Source organism: Cervus elaphus, chromosome 3 (assembly GCF_910594005.1).
Source record: "Cervus elaphus chromosome 3, mCerEla1.1, whole genome shotgun sequence".
NCBI classification, from domain to species: Eukaryota; Metazoa; Chordata; class Mammalia; order Artiodactyla; family Cervidae; genus Cervus; species Cervus elaphus.
The window spans coordinates 36,832,758-36,851,681 of record NC_057817.1 but is presented as its reverse complement, the minus strand read 5'-3'; positions in this window follow the sequence as shown (position 1 = coordinate 36,851,681).

The following is an 18,924-nucleotide window of genomic DNA, read 5'->3' as shown; positions in this document are numbered from 1 at the left end:
GCATTTGCGGTCACAATGCGATCAAGAAATGCCTGTGACTCAGAAAGTGTGATGCAAGTGTGGGTAGATGGTAAAGAAAATTTCTGGATTAAAGTTATTTTGACCATGAGAGTTGACTTGAACTATAATTTCAAAAGTGTCTTTTTCTAGTTCAATAACTCTTCTTGACTGCCTTTTATGTGCAAATCATTTGTTAGATGTAAAAGGGTAACAAGGAGAATAAGCAATGGCCCTGCCTTCCCTTGATCTCAGACGAAGATCAAATCTGTACTCAACCAATAATCAAATCCAGAATATTAAGTTAAAAAAAAACAGACTAAAAATACAGGAATAGATTTTATGAAGCTGTCTGCTTTGTTCAAATATAGAGAGCTATGTAGATTGGATGGACATTTCATCTTGTTAAGAGGTAAAGATGTGCCAGGGTGATGTGGCTTGTGATTTGGTCATCCATAAGCATTTCCAAATAGTGTAAATAAGACCTCACACTTGCCTTTGGGATTTTATTGTAGGGATATTATCTCATCAGACTAGAGGTCAACCTCAGGCCTTTCTATTCTATAACTGGGCAATTCTCCATACTGCACCCACATTCCTTGGCAGAAAAAGGGCTCCCAAGAATTCTGAGTTCCTAACCTCTAAGTTTTCTTGTCTTCAACCACACCTGTAGTCACCGCCTCAAGCATTCCACTAAACTGAATACCAACAGTTAATCTACTCAACACATATTCTTAACTTTCAGAGTATTAAATGATGCAATAAGTGTTGGGAGACTTGTGGAGAAAAAGCACATGTGAAAGCATTCCAGTGAACTGTGTCCTTTGTCAGTCTGATATGTCTTTCCTCATCTGTGGCTCTAAACAGGTCTAGTTTGGAATGCATTGCCAAGCAATGAGGACCCTGTCTCTGGTGTCCAGGGATGACATTGTTTTTCAGGGCATACACTTTGTTTGTTTTCTTGTTCATTATTTATTTATTATTTTTTTTCATGGGAGGGAGAGGGTGAGGGCTAGGGAATTTTTCTTATTTTCATATACTTTCAATAATGCATTTAAAATAATTGTCATTTATTTAGAATTTAGATTTGTATTGATGAAGAGCTTTTCAACATACCTAGTTTACCATCCTCTTCAAAGTGGAAATTCTGTCTAGAAACTATAGAGAAAGAAAGTGGAATAAATGCACATGATTTTACCTCATTCCTTTCAGTTTTAGCTCATGTTTTACCCATAAAACTGTCCCTGCAGTGAATGAATGAGGTACTGCAGTCTATTCATTGATATCATTAGAACACTAAATTTTGTCAGGTTCTCTCTTATACTTTCTGCAGCACCATCTTCCCCATTTCCCTACCACACACCCCACAGCTGAGTCATTCTTGGGGAACAGGAAATGTGAAAATGTGACCTGGTCTTCCTCTGAAATAGCAACAGTAAGTCTGGCCTCTTCTGTTTATTCTCTAGGCAGCCTTATCAGCTGGATTGGTCTCATGCAAGAACTTGAAAGTAAGTGTCATAGTGGGGCATGAGTTGATATATCATTATTAGGGCCAGAGATAGAGTTGGGGTATAATCAGATAGCCAGTGGGATCAGTGAAGGTAAAGAAATGATGATGATGAGGTTGGTGATGACAAACTACTTATATCAGTGCTTGTGATCTGTCAAGCTTTAAATATTTGCTTTAAGCATTTATATATTTAAACCATTTTATGCTTACCACAACTCTGCAAGAGAGGTAGCATGATTTTCTCCATTTTCCATTGTTCATGTGTGTGTGTGCTCAGTTGCTAAGTCATGTCCAACTCTTTGTGATCCCACGGACTGTAGTCCGCCAGGCTCCTCTGTCCATGGAATTTTCCCAGGCAAGAATACTGGAGTGGGTTGCCATTTCCTTCTCCAGGGAATCTTCCCAACACAGGAATCAGACAATGTCTCTTGCATTTGCAGGAGGAGTCTTTACCTGTTGAACTACCTGGGAAGCACACCTTGCATAAGGTCATGCAGATGGAAAGTAGAGGATCCTAGCCTTGAATCCATGTTCTAAATTTCTGTGCTGCATCTCATGAATCACTTGAGATGTCTAACTCTATGGCCTTCATAGAGTCATCCACTTGGATATTTGACAGGAAGTAAACAACTTAGCACACACACACACGACTGAACATACACACACAGTTCAGTCTATGTTCATTAGAAATAGGTGATTCATTACACCAAGGTCTTTTTGTACATTTACATTGTGAATTAATAGTTTTGCTTTTCTGTTTTAGAGGTGGCCAGTAAGATCCAGTTGTGTTCTTTTTGTGTTTAAGACAAAGATTGGGAAATATATCAACTATGAACATAACTAAATTCAATGAAACTGCAATCTTCAGATCCTTTCCAATCATTTGTGTGCATTGAGTGTCTCTCACTTGATAGAAGATTGAAGAAGAAAAGACTTTATTTCCTTGCTTTATATCTAACCTTGTTCAACTGTGTGTGGTTTGGGTGGTGCTCAGTGACTCAGTTGTGTCCAGCTCTTTGAGACTCCATGGACTGTAACCCTCCAGGCTACTCTGCCCGTGGGATTCTCTAAGCAAGAATGCTGGTGCAGATTGTCATTTTCCCCTCCAAGGAATCTTCCCAACCCAGGGATTGAACTGGAGTCTCCTGTGTCGCCTTGCATTATAGGCAGATTCTTTACCCCTGGGCAACCTGGGAAGCCCCTGTTCAACTGCAATATTCAACAAATGTTTCTTTTGCTTTTAAATAACTTTTATGTGCAGTTGTTATGTTAGGATTCAGGATTACAATATTAGACAAGATGAACTAGGTCCCTGGTCTATGTGGTTTTAAAATCTGGTCAAGGTTCAATACAGTTCAGTTGCTCAGTCATGTCTGACTCTCTGCAACCCCAAGACCGCAACACACCAGGCTTCCCTGTTTATCACCAACTCCTGGAGCTTGCTCAAACTCATGTCCATCGAGTTAGTGATGCCATCCAATCATCTCATCTCTGTCATCCCCTTCTCTTCCTGCCTTCAATCGTTCCCACATCAGGGTCTTTTCCAATGAGTCAGTTCTTCACATCAGATGGCCAAAGTATTCGAGCTTCAGCTTCAGCATCAGTCCTTCCAGTGAATATTCAGGGTTGATTTCCTTTAGGGTTGACTGGTTTGATCTCCTTGCAGTCCAAGGGATTCTCAAGAGTCTAACACCACAATTGAAAAGCAGCAATTCTTTAGCACTCAGCTTTCTTTATGGTCCAATTCTTACATCCATACATGACTACTGGAATAAGCATAGCTTTGACTAGACAGACCTTGTTGGCAAAGTAATGTTTCTGCTTTTTAATATGCTGTCTAGGTTGGTCACAGATTTTCTTCCAAGGAGCAAGCGTCTTTTAGTTTCATGACTGCAGTCACCATCTGCAGTGATTTTGGAGCCCAAGAAAATAAAGTCTGTCACTGTTTCCATTGTTTCCCTGTCTATTTGTCATGAAGTGATGGGACCGAATGCCATCATCTTCATTTTTTTCATGTTGAGTCTTAAGCCAGCTTTTAAACTCTCCTCTTTTACTTTCATCAAGAGGCTCTTTAGTTCCTCTTCACTTTCTGCCATAAGAATGGTGTCGTCTGCATATCTGAGGTTATTGATATTTCTCCTGGCAATCTTGATTCCAGCTTATGCTTCATCCAGTAGTGCATTGCACATGATATACTCTGCATGTAAGTTAAATAAACAGGGTGACAGTATACAGCCTTGACGTACTCCTTGTCAAAGTTATAGACAAGTAAATAATAAATGTAAATACAGTTGGATGAAATCAAAGAGATAGTTCAGTCTTTTCTATGCAGACACCTAGTTATCTTGAGCTTTTGCTATTAAAGTCAAAATTTTAAATTAAAAAATCTCCACTACTACAAATAGAAGATAAATTTAAGGAAATTGTGGCTGTCGTTCTATGAAAATTTGCAGTGATATTTCTCTGGCATAGTGATATTTTACATAATAAAAAGTATTTATGGGGGAAAATCTGTAGTTCTAACATCCTCAGGTATATATCTAAGAGGATGGCAGCAAATTGGAATAGCACCAAATGAAATTCAAATATATCTGTTGAAAGGATGAATGAAGAAAAGCAAATTTGGCTACAGAGCTCTCCCATCTTGCCCTTGACTTAAGACACATTTGAATTAGTCTTATAATGTGCTTAATTTCATTCCTCATGTTGATGACTGCCCTGCTAGATTTCAATTATTTTTTCAGGTTTTATTTTTCTTTGCAAAGAATTCAGCAGTCTTTTCTTTGTTCTGTTTTAGGAACATCTGTTGCAAATTTAGTGTTGAGTTTATTTGAAACTAACAGCTGCCCAGTAGCACATTAAGAGAAATAGCCTAGGTGAAATTTTCCTGCAGATTCCTTTCTGAAAAGGCTGATTTCTAAAACTTTATCTTTAATTACATTTAAATTATGTATCAAGAAAGATATAAGAATGACAACAATTCTCCCTGTGTAGCATGATGTATCAATGTTTTGTGTTTATGATAATCCTAATGTATTTAATCTAAATATTTAGATATTTAAAGGCTACAAAAGCAAAAAAAATTAGTTACAATTTGAACTTGAGGCTAGCTGGTTTATTGGCTCTTGGCCAATAAAGTGAAGTGCCACTGCCCAGAATATGAATTCTTTGAAAAATTCCCAACTCATGTCTGCCTACAAATCACGTTAAAATAAATTTGAATGGGCTAACAATTTAAGTCTTTGAGAGAGCTTACTTTTCAGAACTAACCAAACAAGCTACTACTAAAACAATCGTTAAAAAGAACCACAAATCTACTACCAGACTAGACTCTACAAATCTCTGGACCTCTTGATACTCACGGAAGAAGTTTTAATTAATTCAGTAAGGAGCATGTATGAAATGTTTGTGAAGTCTCCTGTGGACACATAAAATACAACAGCAAATTCTTAAAACCTGGAATCTGTGGAATTGCTCAACAACCAAATAGGATAGGACGTATGCTCATATAGTTTAAATCTTTGTACACTGTCTATCAAGCTAAGCTTCTGTCTATATGGCCTCTTACTCCAGACAACAGTCCTGAGAAGGGAGGATTATTGCTAACCTCATGTGGTAAAGGAGGAATGGAAGCTGAATAAGTCATTTAAAGTCATGTAGCAAACAGATGCCTCAAGTCTAAGTCACTGAGCTAACAAATGACGGGGGTGGGACCAACGTGAGTCTTTCTAATTCAAAATCCCATCTGGCTTACTTCAGTCGAGGACTCCTCTTTTAGGTGTCTGCCCTGGGAGAGTGCAAAACTCATAGTGAAGACAGTACGTATGGAAACCAAGACCCAGAAACCGTGGGCAATTCTCCAGCAATATGCTGCTTTTCTCTTTTAACTCCACCCCCTGAAGGTGAAGCCTTTTCTATCTTCTCTTTTTCCCTCTCTTCTTACCTGTATACCCTTTGCTTCCTTTATTTTCTGTACTGTTTATTCCCACTATGTACTAAAATGGGTCATTCTTTCTAAGTGCTCAACAAAATCTGCAAGAAAAAGGGAACACAAAAGATAGCTAAATGAAAGACAGAAAGTATAGAGACCAAAATATATCATTCAAATCTTGCAGTCAAGTTTGGTTTTCCTGTTCTCTTCCAATAAATTGGACAAAAAGAATCATTGACTTTTGAAAAGAAAATCATAGCATTTTAGAGCTAAAAAAAAGCACAGATGTAATCAAGTCAAAAAGCCTTTACTGTAAGGATGAAGGAAGTGTGTTCTAGGGAGCAGAATTGACCTTTATGAAGTTCACAAAGCCAGAAGTGGCAGGTCTGGGACTCTGCTGTGGGAACCTTCATGCTCAGCTTATGTCCCCTCCTTTGAATCCATGTGATAGAAGGCAAACCCTTTAATGCACACAGAGGGACTTCTTGGCTTCTTTCCAAACAGGGGACTCCATGCCATGCTGGATAAGGCTTTGTGTTCTACAATCAGGTAGACTTGGGTCCAAACCTCAGCCCTGGCACTTGCTGTCTGTGTGATTCAAGTTCTGTTACTTACCTTCTTTAAGGACCAGTCTCCTCTTTTGTTAACAAGTGGTTTGTATTTCAGGCCTTCTGTATTTGTTGAGAGCATTAGGTAGATAGAATAGAAGAAGGAGTCCAAGATGGTGGCTAAAGAAAGCAGTGACTAGAAACATCATGCAGGGGGAGGGGGACAAACAGAGAGAAGAAAGAAGCGGAGGACCAGAGTGAGAACCTTTGTCTGGAAAACACTTCCCCTTCTCTGATTGCCCTTGAGCATGTGACCATTTTCATTCCCTTCCCTGCCTGGTGGCAGGTACCAGCCCTAATTTGGATGATGCTGGACCAGAGGAGGAGACAGCAAGTACAAAAAGGGAAGCCAAGAGGGATCAAGGTCACTCCTTCAGGGTCAGTCAGTGCCAGCTGTTGTCTATTTAATAAAGTTTTGCTTGCTTGAGCTGTAACTAGTCTCTTGTTTCAAACCATTTTTATGACAAGAGTTGAGAAATCCTGCCTGCTTGAGCTGTAATTAGTCCATCGTTTCAAATCTTTGTTTCTATAAGACAAGAACTGAGGGAGAGAAATAAACCAACCTCACAAGAGAAGAAAAGGAAATAATACTTGAGAAATCCTGCCTGCTTGAGCTCTAATTAGTCCATCGTTTCAAATCTTTGTTTCTATAAGACAAGAACTGAGGGAGAGAAATAAACCAACCTCACAAGAGAAGAAAAGGAAATAATACTTAACATTTATAGACTGTTTGTTTGCTCTGTGTCACATTCTGTGTTAAATGGTCTACCTTGATTTTTTGATATGATACTTATAATGTATGCAAAATGTTTAGACCATATGGTAGTAAATATGTGTGTATATTGTGTGTGTCTGTGTATGAGCACATACATGTATCAGTTAGGAATGTGTCTCTCACACACAGACATACACTCCCCAACCCCCCCAACCCCCCCCCCCCCCACCAGTCAGGAAGTCAGGAATTTCATTTAAATCTTGACTACATTGACTTAAATAAGTAACAGTGTCCTGTGATAAGAAGTCCAGGGCTCTTCTGGTTGTCCCATGAGGCTACCAGGGTCCACACTCTTTCTGTCTTTCTGTCCTGCCCAAAACCTTGGTAGAAGACTTCCATGCTCATGGTCACAGAATGAGTGCTTAGTTATATTACTATCTGTGCTTCAGGCAGTCAAATAGCAGGAAGGAAGATAGTAAGGAACCCAGTGTTCTTGCCTGGAGAATCCCATTGACAGAAGAGACTGGCAGGATATAGTCCATGGGGTTATAAAGAGTCTCACATGACTAAAGTGACTTAGCATGCACACACATGTGCACACACACACAGACACACACAGACACACACACACACACACACATATATATATATATGTGGGCTTCCCTCATAGCTGAGTTGGTGAAGAATCTGCCTGCAATGTGGGAGACCTGGGTATGACCCCTGTATTGCGAAGATCCCCTGGAGAAGGGAAAGGCCACCTGATATGAAGAACTGACTCCTTGGAAAAGACCCTGATGCGGGAAAGATTGAAGGCAGAAGGAGAAGGGGATGACAGAGGATGAGATGGTTGGATGGCATCACCGACTGGATGGACATGAGCTTGAGCAAGCTCTGGGAGTTGGTGATGAACAGGGAAGCCTGGCTTGCTGCAATCCATGGGGTCGCAAAGAGTTGGACATGACGGAGCAACTGATTTGACATATATGTGAGTTTATCCCTCCAACACATTCACTGTATATTCAAACATATACATTTTATTGTAAAGAAAACATAGCTACTTGTCATAAGTAGCAGTGAATCTTAGTATATGTAGAGGTCATGGATGTGAATATGACATCCCTGTGAATATTCATATTCATATTCATATGTGATGTGAATATGACATCCCATTTACCTCAGCCCAGTGAATTGGTGGCTGGGATTTGAGGCTGGGATAAAGAAAAAAAATATCACACAAACAAAATGATTTGTTGCATATTGAAGTTACTGAAACAGGCTTCATACAGGAATATGACTGCAGAGTAGAGGCAAATCAGCTGAGACATGTGATCAAAGGGATAGCTATGGAAGGAAGTTCACTAGGTGGAGAGATTGTACAGGAAAGAGACGTCTATAAATAGGAGATTTGGAGGGTGCTTTCACTCAAGAAGTTAAGAAACTGACGGGGGCGGGGAGGGGTGGTTGTCAATTAACCTTGAGGTCAACAGATGGAGGAAACTGAAAAGAAATGACTTGACCTCCTCACTGACGGGACAGAAGAGAGAGAACAATCAAGAGAGAGAGAGATCTCCAGTTCAAATTTGGGACAGGAAGGAAGTCAGGATTAGAAAGGAAATATAATAGCTAGTAATACATTGTTCCCAGTTGAACTGAGTAATGAATCTGTGTACTTACATTTCATGACATATAATAAAATAAATTCTCCACCCTCACCACCTCCCTGGGCTTGGGCTTAGTTCCATAGCCCTTACTGAGCCAGGTCACTGGGGAAGACAGAACACGGAGCCAAGGCTGAAGTCTTAGAAAAGCATCTCCTGAGACATTGGCTGAGAACCATAGAGTTACTTGTGGCACAAACTTTCTGGAACATTTCCATTCTAAGATACTCAGAGCCCATTTTATAGGCCTTTGTGACTTGAAAATGAATGGCCTATGGACTAGTTCCTACAGCTTAATAGAGGACAACATGACATCTTGTGGGTATAACTTCTTGCTAGCTGTGTTTAGGTTAGGGCTAAGAGTACCTGGCACATAGTAGCAATCTATGAAAATATAATTAAAAATTTTAATTCAGTTAAATGAATGAATCTAGATAGTTATGAGGTGGCTCCAGTAAATGGCAATATACTTATAGTATGTTTACTTATTTATCTATTGATAGTACTACAAAAATCAGCTTGTACATGTACAATTTGAGTTTTTATTTTCTAGTATTTAGTTGAAACTGCCATGGATGGACCATGCAGTGAAAAAGTACTTTGGAGGAATAACAGCAATGATTGCTTTAAAATATATTGATTTCCTGTTAAAATGCTTGGAGTCATATCATTTTGCTCAAATCTGCAATTTATGAAGATAAAATCATTCCTTGTCCCACCAAAGAATTCCCCCAAGCAAATTAAATTGATATGGTTGGAAATCTTTTTTAACTTAGACTTTCTTCTTTGTTCCCACAAATAGTTTTTGTTTGATGAGCTCAAAGTGTTTCCATCCTTGTATACCTGATGTTACTGATCATTCATTCAACAACAATGTTGAAAGCAATCAGTCAAATAAGATCTGATTCCTACCCTCCAAGAGCTTTCAGTCAACTATAAAATGAACACGTAAAGCATCAGTTAAAATACAGTGCTATTGGGGGATGCAAGTGCTGGAATATAGTGATGTAAGTGCTATCATGATGATTTGCACAGGTCTTCTGGCAATATAGGGAACCAGATAAGTGCCATTTTAACAGCTTAAACTTGGATTTTGAAGTCTGTATTTAAATTTTTTAAGCTGCTTATGTTCCTCACTAGATGTATAATTACTTGTCTCTCAGAGCCTCAAGTTCTTTATCTGTAAAGTGAAGTTGGTAGTAGTATTTATCTCAAAAGGTGCTGTGAAGACTTGATGAGATATATATATATCTATGATGAAGTCACTTAGAATAAAATAGAAACTCTTTAGCATTGTGTTAAGTTCCAGCATAATCTCTCAGCAAACTCATATTTCCCACCCTCTCCCTCGCGCCATTCATATCAGCCACACTTCCTATAGGTCCTGGTTGCACACCAGGCTTCCTCTGCCTCAGGATCTCAGCACATGCTGGGGTTTGTGACTCAAATTAATCTAACATCCCAATTCACCGTGCTGATCATGACTTATCTCTGAGATTTCAGCCCAAATGTCTTTTCTGATATTAAAGTATAAATCAGTTCCATTCACTTCTTTCCTAGCTGCCTATTGTTTTCTACACAAAGCTTGTCATAATTTGTAATTCCATGCTGTTGTTGTGCAGTTGCTCAGTTGTGTCCAGCTCTTTGAGACCCCATGGAACTTCAGTACACCAGGCTTCCCTGTCCTTCACTATCTCCTGGAGTTTGTTTAAACTCATGTCCGTTGAATTGATGCCTTCCAACCAGCTCATCCTCTGTTGCCCCCTTCTCCTGCCCTCAATCTTTACCAGCATCAGGGTCTTTTCCAATGAGTCAGCTCTTTGCATCAGGTGGCCAAAGTATTGGAGCTTCAGCTTCAGTATCAGTCCTTCCAGTGAATATTCAGGGTTGGTTTCCTTTAATAACTGGTTTGATCTCCTTGCTGTCCAAAGGACTCTCAAGAGTCTTCTCTAGCACCACAATTCAAAAACACCAAATCTTCAGTTCTCAGCCTTATTTACAGTCCAACTCTCACATCTGTACATGACTATTGGAAAAACCATAGCTTTGACTATATGGGAGGTAGAGAATTACTTAACAAAAATCATAAGTTAAGTCAGGCTATGTGATGAAGGGCTAAAAGTCAGAGAGCAACAAAACAAACTTTAAAGCCTACAGGTCAAGGAGACTACTACTGAATTCCCAGTATATTACACATTTGGCAGCCATAGACTATCTGCTGGAACTGATCTGCCCACAAATGGCATGTAGGAAAAGGGAGTGGTCCACATTCCAGCAGTCTGACCCCCCCAAGCGAAACTCACTAGGGCCTCATTAGGAATCAGGATGTTTCAGCCTTGGTGGGCTTTGGCCTTGATTCTGTGGACTGAAATAACCTCCAGTAGGTTAAAATGAGACTCAGAGTCTGAAGAGTTGCAAGGTGCTCATGGTCTTCACTTAGAAATGTTTTCTTTTTTTTCTCAGAAAATACTGAAGATTTCAGTTTGAATGCCTATTGTTGGAACTTTGTAGGAGACACTTCCCAGGTGATGCTATAGGTAAAGAATCTGCCTGCCAATGCCAGTGCAGGAGGCAGAAGAGACACCAGTTCAATCCCTGAATGGGGAAGATTACCTGGAGAAGGAAATGGCAACTCACTCCAGTACTCTTGCCTGGAAAATCCCATGAACAGGGGAGCCTGGCAGGATATAATCCATAGGGTTGCAAAAAGTGGGACATGACTAAAGTGACTTAGCACATCATTCTACCACATATTCTAATATTTCAATCTCTCCAACCTAAGCTCATGTAAGTCACTTAAAATAACCAAAGATGCTGAAGTCTTTAACATCTGTTTTCTGTAAAATGAGTGGAAGGCAGAAGGATTAGATCTTCATTTTGGGAAACTCATCAAAGTTTATAGCAGGAAGAAAAAGATTCTGATTTTTGTTTAAGAAGAGTTTTTCTTTTTTCTTTTTCTATTTTAATTCTCCATTGGTCTGTGGTCCCTAAAGTAATAACTTTCAGAAGAGATGACAATAGAGACTATCAAGCCTAACTCCTCAATTTCTCTGTCTCAGCTTTGGAAGGCTTGTGTTAGCTCATCTGAATTACCAGATTCAGTGTCATTCTTAAAATGATTACAGTTGCTTTCTCTTGACTGACATGCCAGTCTTGGGCTATGACTCCTTTGAGTCAATATTTATTTAGTGTTTGTTATAGGCCAAACCAACCCACTCCAGTGTTCTTGCCTGGAGAATCCCTGGGACGGTGGAGCCTGGTGGGCTGCCATCTATGGGGTCGCACAGAGTTGGACATGACTGAAGCAACTTAGCAGCAGCAGCATAGGCCAAACTCTAAGAATGCAAAGACAACAAAACAAGATCGTTTCCTATGAGAACCTCTAGTGAGTAGGGAGAAATGTCAACAGTTTGTTGCAGTGTGATGAGTACTCCATGATGAGCATACTTGTTAAGGAAGCCCAAGAGAGAGTAAGGCTATTAAATCATTAATTTGTGGAGGGTTCACTTAAGGCAAAGCCTTGCCCTATAGCTAAGGAGGATAAACATTGGAAAAAAAGTCTCTTTTCCTGCAGGAACTCCACATGGTCCTATGAGAGGCAAACACAGATAAGTAGCTCAAATTACATATAATGAAATCTGTTATAAGTTCTTTAACTGTGAGAAAGTACTCTGTGTCTGGGAAGATGCCTATTTCACACATTATGACAAATGATATAGAAAGCCTAAAACCCTCCCATAACAAAAAATGTGCAAAGAGATCCAACCAGTCCATCCTAAAGGAGATCAGTCCTGGGTGTTCATTGGAAGGACTGATGCTGAAGCTGAAACTCCAATACTTTGGCCTCATGCAAAGAGTTGACTCATTGGAAAAGACCCTGATGCTGGGAGGGACTGGGGGCAGGAGGAGAAGGGGACGACAGAGGATGAGATGGCTGGATGGCATCACCGACTTGATGGACATGAGTTTGGGTAAACTCCGGGAGTTGGTGATGGACAGGGAGGCCAGGTGTGCTGTGATTCATGGGGTCGCAGAGTCGGACACGACTGAGTGCCTGAACTGAACTGAAGATATTTTAATGTATATTTTAAAATGCATTGCTGAGCTGAAAACAAGGAAAAAAGAATTCTAAGAGGTTGAAAAATAAAAGCAAAACTAGAAATCTTATAAAGGAAAGCCAGTGATAAAAATTAGCTGTTCCAGCTACCATTTCCCATGACTCAGAGCTTTGGTTCTGTTGCTAAAATGTGGATCATGAAGAAAGACGGCAACCATACCATAAGGGATATCACATTAGAGATTTAAAAAACCCAGACATCCAAAATTACAGTCAGTGAAATGATGAACTAGAAAAATTCCTTCTTTATGCTTGACTCTGTGTGGGAGGAAAAAATTCTCCCCTGACTTGGTAATCAAAGAAGTTCGGGGCCCACATTCTTGTTACTTTTGTGTTTGAGATACCTTAAGCTGAGAATTTATTATAAAGTGACCCCATTTTGGCAGTGTCCCAAGATGCCTGGAAGAAGCAAATATAAATTCTTTCTGGAGGAATGCACCTTTTAACTTTAGGCCTCAAAAATTCCCACTGATGAAGTTTATGGAACATATGCTTATGATAACGAAACTATAAAATTCAAGGAAAGAAGCAGTAAAGAACATGAATCAGAAAAATCCCCAAAGAAACAAAAAGCCAAACAAATTAAAAATTAAAGACAGCAGCTTCAGACCCACAAAACTATTAGATACTGTAATTATTAAATTACTATATTTAATGTGTCTAAATAAAAAGAGTACTCAAAGCATGCATACAGAACAAGAGATTTTTTAAAAAATGAATAGGCAGATTTGAAAAGACTCAAATAGAAATTGAAGAATAAGAATAACTATATTATTATTGATATGAAATATAGTTACTAATATCAACTATTCTTCATATACTTCAAAGGAAAAGCATAAGGAGTAGGTTAAACAACACATTAAACAAAGCTGAAGAGAGAATCAATAAACAGGAAGATATCTGAAGAAATGCAAAACTTAAGAAACATAAATGATGTAGTGAGACAATTTAACAAATGTCTGATTGGACTTTCAGAAGAAAAACAGAGATAATGCAGAGGCACTATTTGTAGTGATAAAGTCTGAGAGTGACCCAGAAATGATAAAAGAACTGTGAATCCTCGGAAGCGTGGAGTCCAGAAAGTTCCAAGCAAGGTGAATAAAATGAAACCCACCTTAAGACATTTTGTAGTGGATTTTCAGAATACCAAAAGCAAACAAAAATAAAAACAATCTCTTAAAAACAGCCAAAGAGAAAACTCAGATTACCTATAGAAAAAAAGTTGACATCTAACTTCTTAAAAACAACAATGTAAACTAAAAAAAACATTGACAATCATCTTCACAGTGCAGAGAAAATACCTGTCAAACAAGAGTTGTGTACTTAGTAAAATTATTTTCAAACTTGAGAATAACATAAAAGATTTTTCAGATAAACAACACAGAGAAATTTGGGGATCGATAATACAGCCTATATTTGCAAGAGGGGAAAGGAACATAAAAAATTATATAAACAATAGCAATACTATAATAATATACCTAATATTGTGGGTAAAACAGTGATAAAACTAAGATAATATGGTAATTAGAACTTCTTTGCTTAAGTACAGATGTTAAAATTCTAGGTTAATAATTAAAAGAAAAAGGAAGAATTTGTAATTCCAAGTGAATTTTGGGCAGAAACAAGAATGACAAAAAAATAACATAAAATTGTAAAAGAAGGTTAAAAGATACAGAAAAAAAAAAACAACCTAGAAAATTTAGAAAGCACAAAATAAGAAACTGAAGAGGAATGGAAATATATCAATAGTCATAACAAATGCATAACAGCTAAATTTTCTTGAAAGAACAAAGTTGCCAGGCTGAGGAAGAAACAAAATTCAGATAGACGTTGAATTCAAGAGACACACCTAAAACAAGAGAATTTGGAAAAGCTGGCAGTGAAAGAACAGAGCAATAGACATACAGAAATGTTCAAACTCCTGTTATCAAAGGAATATAAATAATGAAACCCTCCATATATAAAAAACTAAAAAATTCATATTTGGCAAGGATGTGAGTACTAAGGATGTTTCTATGCTGCTGGATACATGTACAAGAATGCACAGCACTGCTTGTAATAGCCTAAACTAGAAAAAACCCAAATGTCCCTGATTAAAGCAATGAATAAATGTGGTATATTCATAAAACGGGATACTATGCAGCAAGAAAATGAAGGAAACAGCCATAAAAAATAGCAAATGTTATCATATTGAACTAGAAAAGAAATACACAAAAGAATACATAGATAATGACACCATTAATATACTTTATTTTCCCCTTAAGGAAACCAACTAACTTGCCCAAAGTCACACATTTGGCAAGTGGTGGAGATAGTATCCAAACCCAGATCATTTGACTCCAGAAATTGTCTTTAATCACTTGGCTATGCTGGCTGGGAACAGCAAAGATGGAGAAACACGGAGATGCAAGGCAGGTTTGGGGGGACATGTGATCATGTACAGTATACTTTGGGAAATATTAGTGACAAAGATGAACAAGTACCTGGGAGGGGAAATAGAGCAAACTCTGAATGATAAATTGGAATAATTCTGTGTGTACTAAGGTGACACTGAAGTTTATGGGCAGAGAAATGACATGATCTGTATTTTAGGAGAATCTGTCTGTTTTCATGGAGGAGGAACATTTAGAGTATGAGGTAAGCAAGGTCTTTCAGCAGAAATTAGAAAGGATCTGAGCCAGAGAAGTTTGGATAGAAGAGACATACAAGAGGAAGGTGCTTTTCTGAGCAGAGTTGATACTTGATACATGATTAGATGTAAAGAGTGATTTGAAATTTCTGCATTTGGGAAGAGGATGACATCATGAACCAAGACAAGGAATGAGAAGGAAGGACTAGTATGTGGGGAAGATGAAGTCCTAGGTTGGATGTGTTGACTCTAAGGCATCTATGAGATGGAAATACTTAGAGGTCCATTGCTGATGCTGGAAATGTGGGCTGGATTAGGAAACAAAATCAGCAAGAAAGAAAGGGCTAGAGATGCAGGCTTGGGCATCATTCTCTGCAGTGATAATGCAACGTGGGCAGCTTCTGAGAGACATCTCCTCAGAGGAGGGAGATCTAATCCCAGATGGAAAAGGTTAGAGGAGGGAAGGAATGGGGACATGCAGACATCCAGTGTCTGCTGATCTTTTAAGAAGCTGGGTAGTGAGAGAAAGGGAAGGAGGAAATGGTAAACCATCTAAGTGAATCCTTGAAACTCTGAGATTAGTGCCTGCATTTCACAGATGAGAGAACAGATACACAGAGAGACTGGGACCACACAGCTGAGTGGTAACGTTAGTATTTATGCAAAGTCAGAATGACCAGAACATACTTTTTTAAACATGATAATGAAAACACAGCAGGGTTTTCAGTGGTAGGTGGTATTTCAGCATGCTGGTAAAGTCAAGGGAGTGGAATTAGGAGAGGGATTGTGGGAAAAGAGGTCAAGGTCCAGCAGAAAAGGGGAAGTGCTAGGATGAACTAGCAGCAGTGGTAGGGATATTGAAACTGTTTTCCTTTGAGACTAGAGGAAAGGAAGGGGAATGGAGGTATTGGCATGTAGGTGGCAGGAAATCATGGGGGTCCATTTTGGATGATTTGATCTCATGGTTTAGTTCTGGAAATCATCTGTTGAGGTAAGGGAGACCAGGGTAGCTTCGTGGTACTGAGCAGTAGCTCTGGTTTCAAACAACTGGGGGCCAGAGAGGTGGGAACAGTCGCAGTGCAGTGAGAAGCACATTACATGAGGTTAGGGTCTAATGTCAGTGCATAAAGTAAAAATTACATATAATCAAAGTTACTTTTGAAAGATTCCTGAAGCCTCTTGTAAAGTATAGTATATACAGTTTTGTGTGCACTGTCCTGTCTCAGGAAGTCTGACAGAGCTGACTTTGCCCCTAGAGATGAAACAGATGGCTATTTCTTTGCATGAGCCCCAGAAAAATGAGTTGGCTTTCACTGACCCTTTGTATGATCAAAAAATAAAAAAATAAAAATCCATACAGGATAAGACCATCCTGTGCATGGAGGGGTTACAAGGAGAGCCTATGCACGTAGACCAGGGTGTGAATCCTGGTCTGATCTGTTAGCTGTGTGATAGTTAGTAATGTTATCAGATGTTTTAAACTCATTTACCAGATATTTTCATCCTCAGTTTCTTTTTTTGTAAAAATGATTAGGTTGGGACCTGGCATAGATTAGATGCTCATGAACAGAGAATGAGAAAACATAAAGCTAAACAGTATAATCAGAGTTGGACTATAAAGAAAGCTGAGCACCAAAGAATTGATGCTTTTGAACTGTGGTGTTGGAGAAGACTCTTGAGAGTCCCTTGGACTGCAAGGAGATCCAACCAGTCCATCCTAAAGGAGATCAGTCCTGGGTGTTCATTGGAAGGACTGATGCTGAAGCTGAGACTGCAGAACTTTGGCCACCTCATGCAATGAGTTGACTCATTGAAAAAGACCCTGATGCTGGGAGGGATTGGGGGCAGGAGGAGAAGGGGACGACAGAGGATGAGATGGTTGGATGGCATCACCGACTCAATGGACATGAGTCTGGGTAAACTCCAGGAGTTGGTGGTGGACAGGGAGGCCTGGTGTGCTGCAGTACGTGGGGTTGCAAAGAGTCAGACACGACTGAGTGATTGAACTGAACTGAACTGAATGGCACTAAAGCACTGGTTGGAGAACATACTGAAAACAGTTGCCTTCGGAGACTTTCTTGGGTGTTTACAGAGAAGTGGGAGAAGTTCATACACTGAGAGAAATGAAAAGAGAATCAGGAACTGAAAGTCACAATGAGTTTTAAATGCAAGATCAGTCTGGATGAGAAAAGAAAGGAATTAAAGTTTGGGAGGAGATGGTGTAGGGGAAGAAAGACTTTTCCTCTACTATCTTAGGTTCTGTGCCTGGGGCCCACAGTTTGAGTTGCAAAAGACAGGTTAACAGAAAAGAAAAATTACACATTTTATTTGATATTAATATTTTATGTGGCACTGAGATTTCATAGGAAGAAATTAGAACCCCAAAGAAGCATTTAGACCTGGGGGCTTTCCTATTTAATAAAGAGCAATAAATTGTAGAGACGTGATAAGAAAAAAGAAAAAGAAGTTTGGGCCAGGGCCAGTAAAGTGTGGGAAAGTGACTAGGAAATAGATGGGGGAAGTTAAATGTTGATAAGTGTTATTTTAGTACATAGGTTATTTTCAGCCTCATGTTGGCATCCACTCCCTGTCTCTGGTGATAAGAATGTTCTCTTCTTCCTGGTACAAGGAAAGCACCTTTTTCACTGGAACTTTTATGCTCTGCTTTTAGGTAGAAAGGGAGAGGGCACAGGACCCTTCCTTCCTGCACCTGCTCTTTCTCAATTGCCTTCAGCTCAAAATAACTAATATGCTTAATTAATAATTAAGTGTCATATTTGGGTGGCATACTTTAGTGATCTTCAGGGGAGGTCAGAGATAGCATCTGGAGACCATTCTCTCTGAGCTGGAGCCTTCCTTCCTCAGGACTGCCTTTCACAAACTTGGGGTAGTCAGAGACAAGAGAACCCTTCCTGTCCAAAAGTCAGATTTGAACTGTGTGCTCAGGACATTTCTCTGGGTGTTTACCCAGAAACACCCAGAAACCTTACAAGAAAGGTTCTCATGATTGAGAACCTTTTTATTTTGAAGAAGAGCAGCAGCACATGTGGTTAAGACCATCAGATCTGGAACCAAGAGCACGAGGGCTGAACCGTATCTTCTAAAATCAAGTGCTGGCTCTTCTGCTGACCAGCTGTGTGGCCTTGGTCAAGAGGACTAACCTCTCTGTCCTCAGTTTTCCCATTTGTGAAAGGAGAGTCCAGTGGCTACTGAGAGGCATATGTGAGCAACACATGTTGAACTCTGATGAGCTCTCAGAAGATGCTTGATAAGTGAGTTGTTATTTTACTATGAAAATGGGCTAAAACTCATTGACTGAGCTTTTGGGTGGAGCTGGTTCTAGTTTCATTGTCTAATCTGCTTTTAATCAATGCTGGGTACTTCGGAGTTGGCTGGCTGGGATTAAAAGGGCCATCTGTAGCCGTGGAGCGTACTGTGCTCTGTCAAGGGAATGACCCTGGGTGGGATCAAGGGTTTAGTCTGTGACTGGAAGCTTGGAAACCCCGTGATCAGCATGACTGGGAAATGTTGCTATCTGCTGGCACCTTTTCTTCACCATCATGGTGATAGACAGAGCTCTTCCCCACTCTTTTTTTCTGGAGGTCTTTTCATCCCTATAGAAGAAATCTATTCCCAGCTCCTGGATTAGCCTTACAGGCAGACCTGTACAATTGAACCTACTGTTTGTTTTTTGGTCATCAGTTCAGTTCAATTGCTCAGTTGTGTCTGACTCTTTGCGACCCCATGAATTGCAGCATG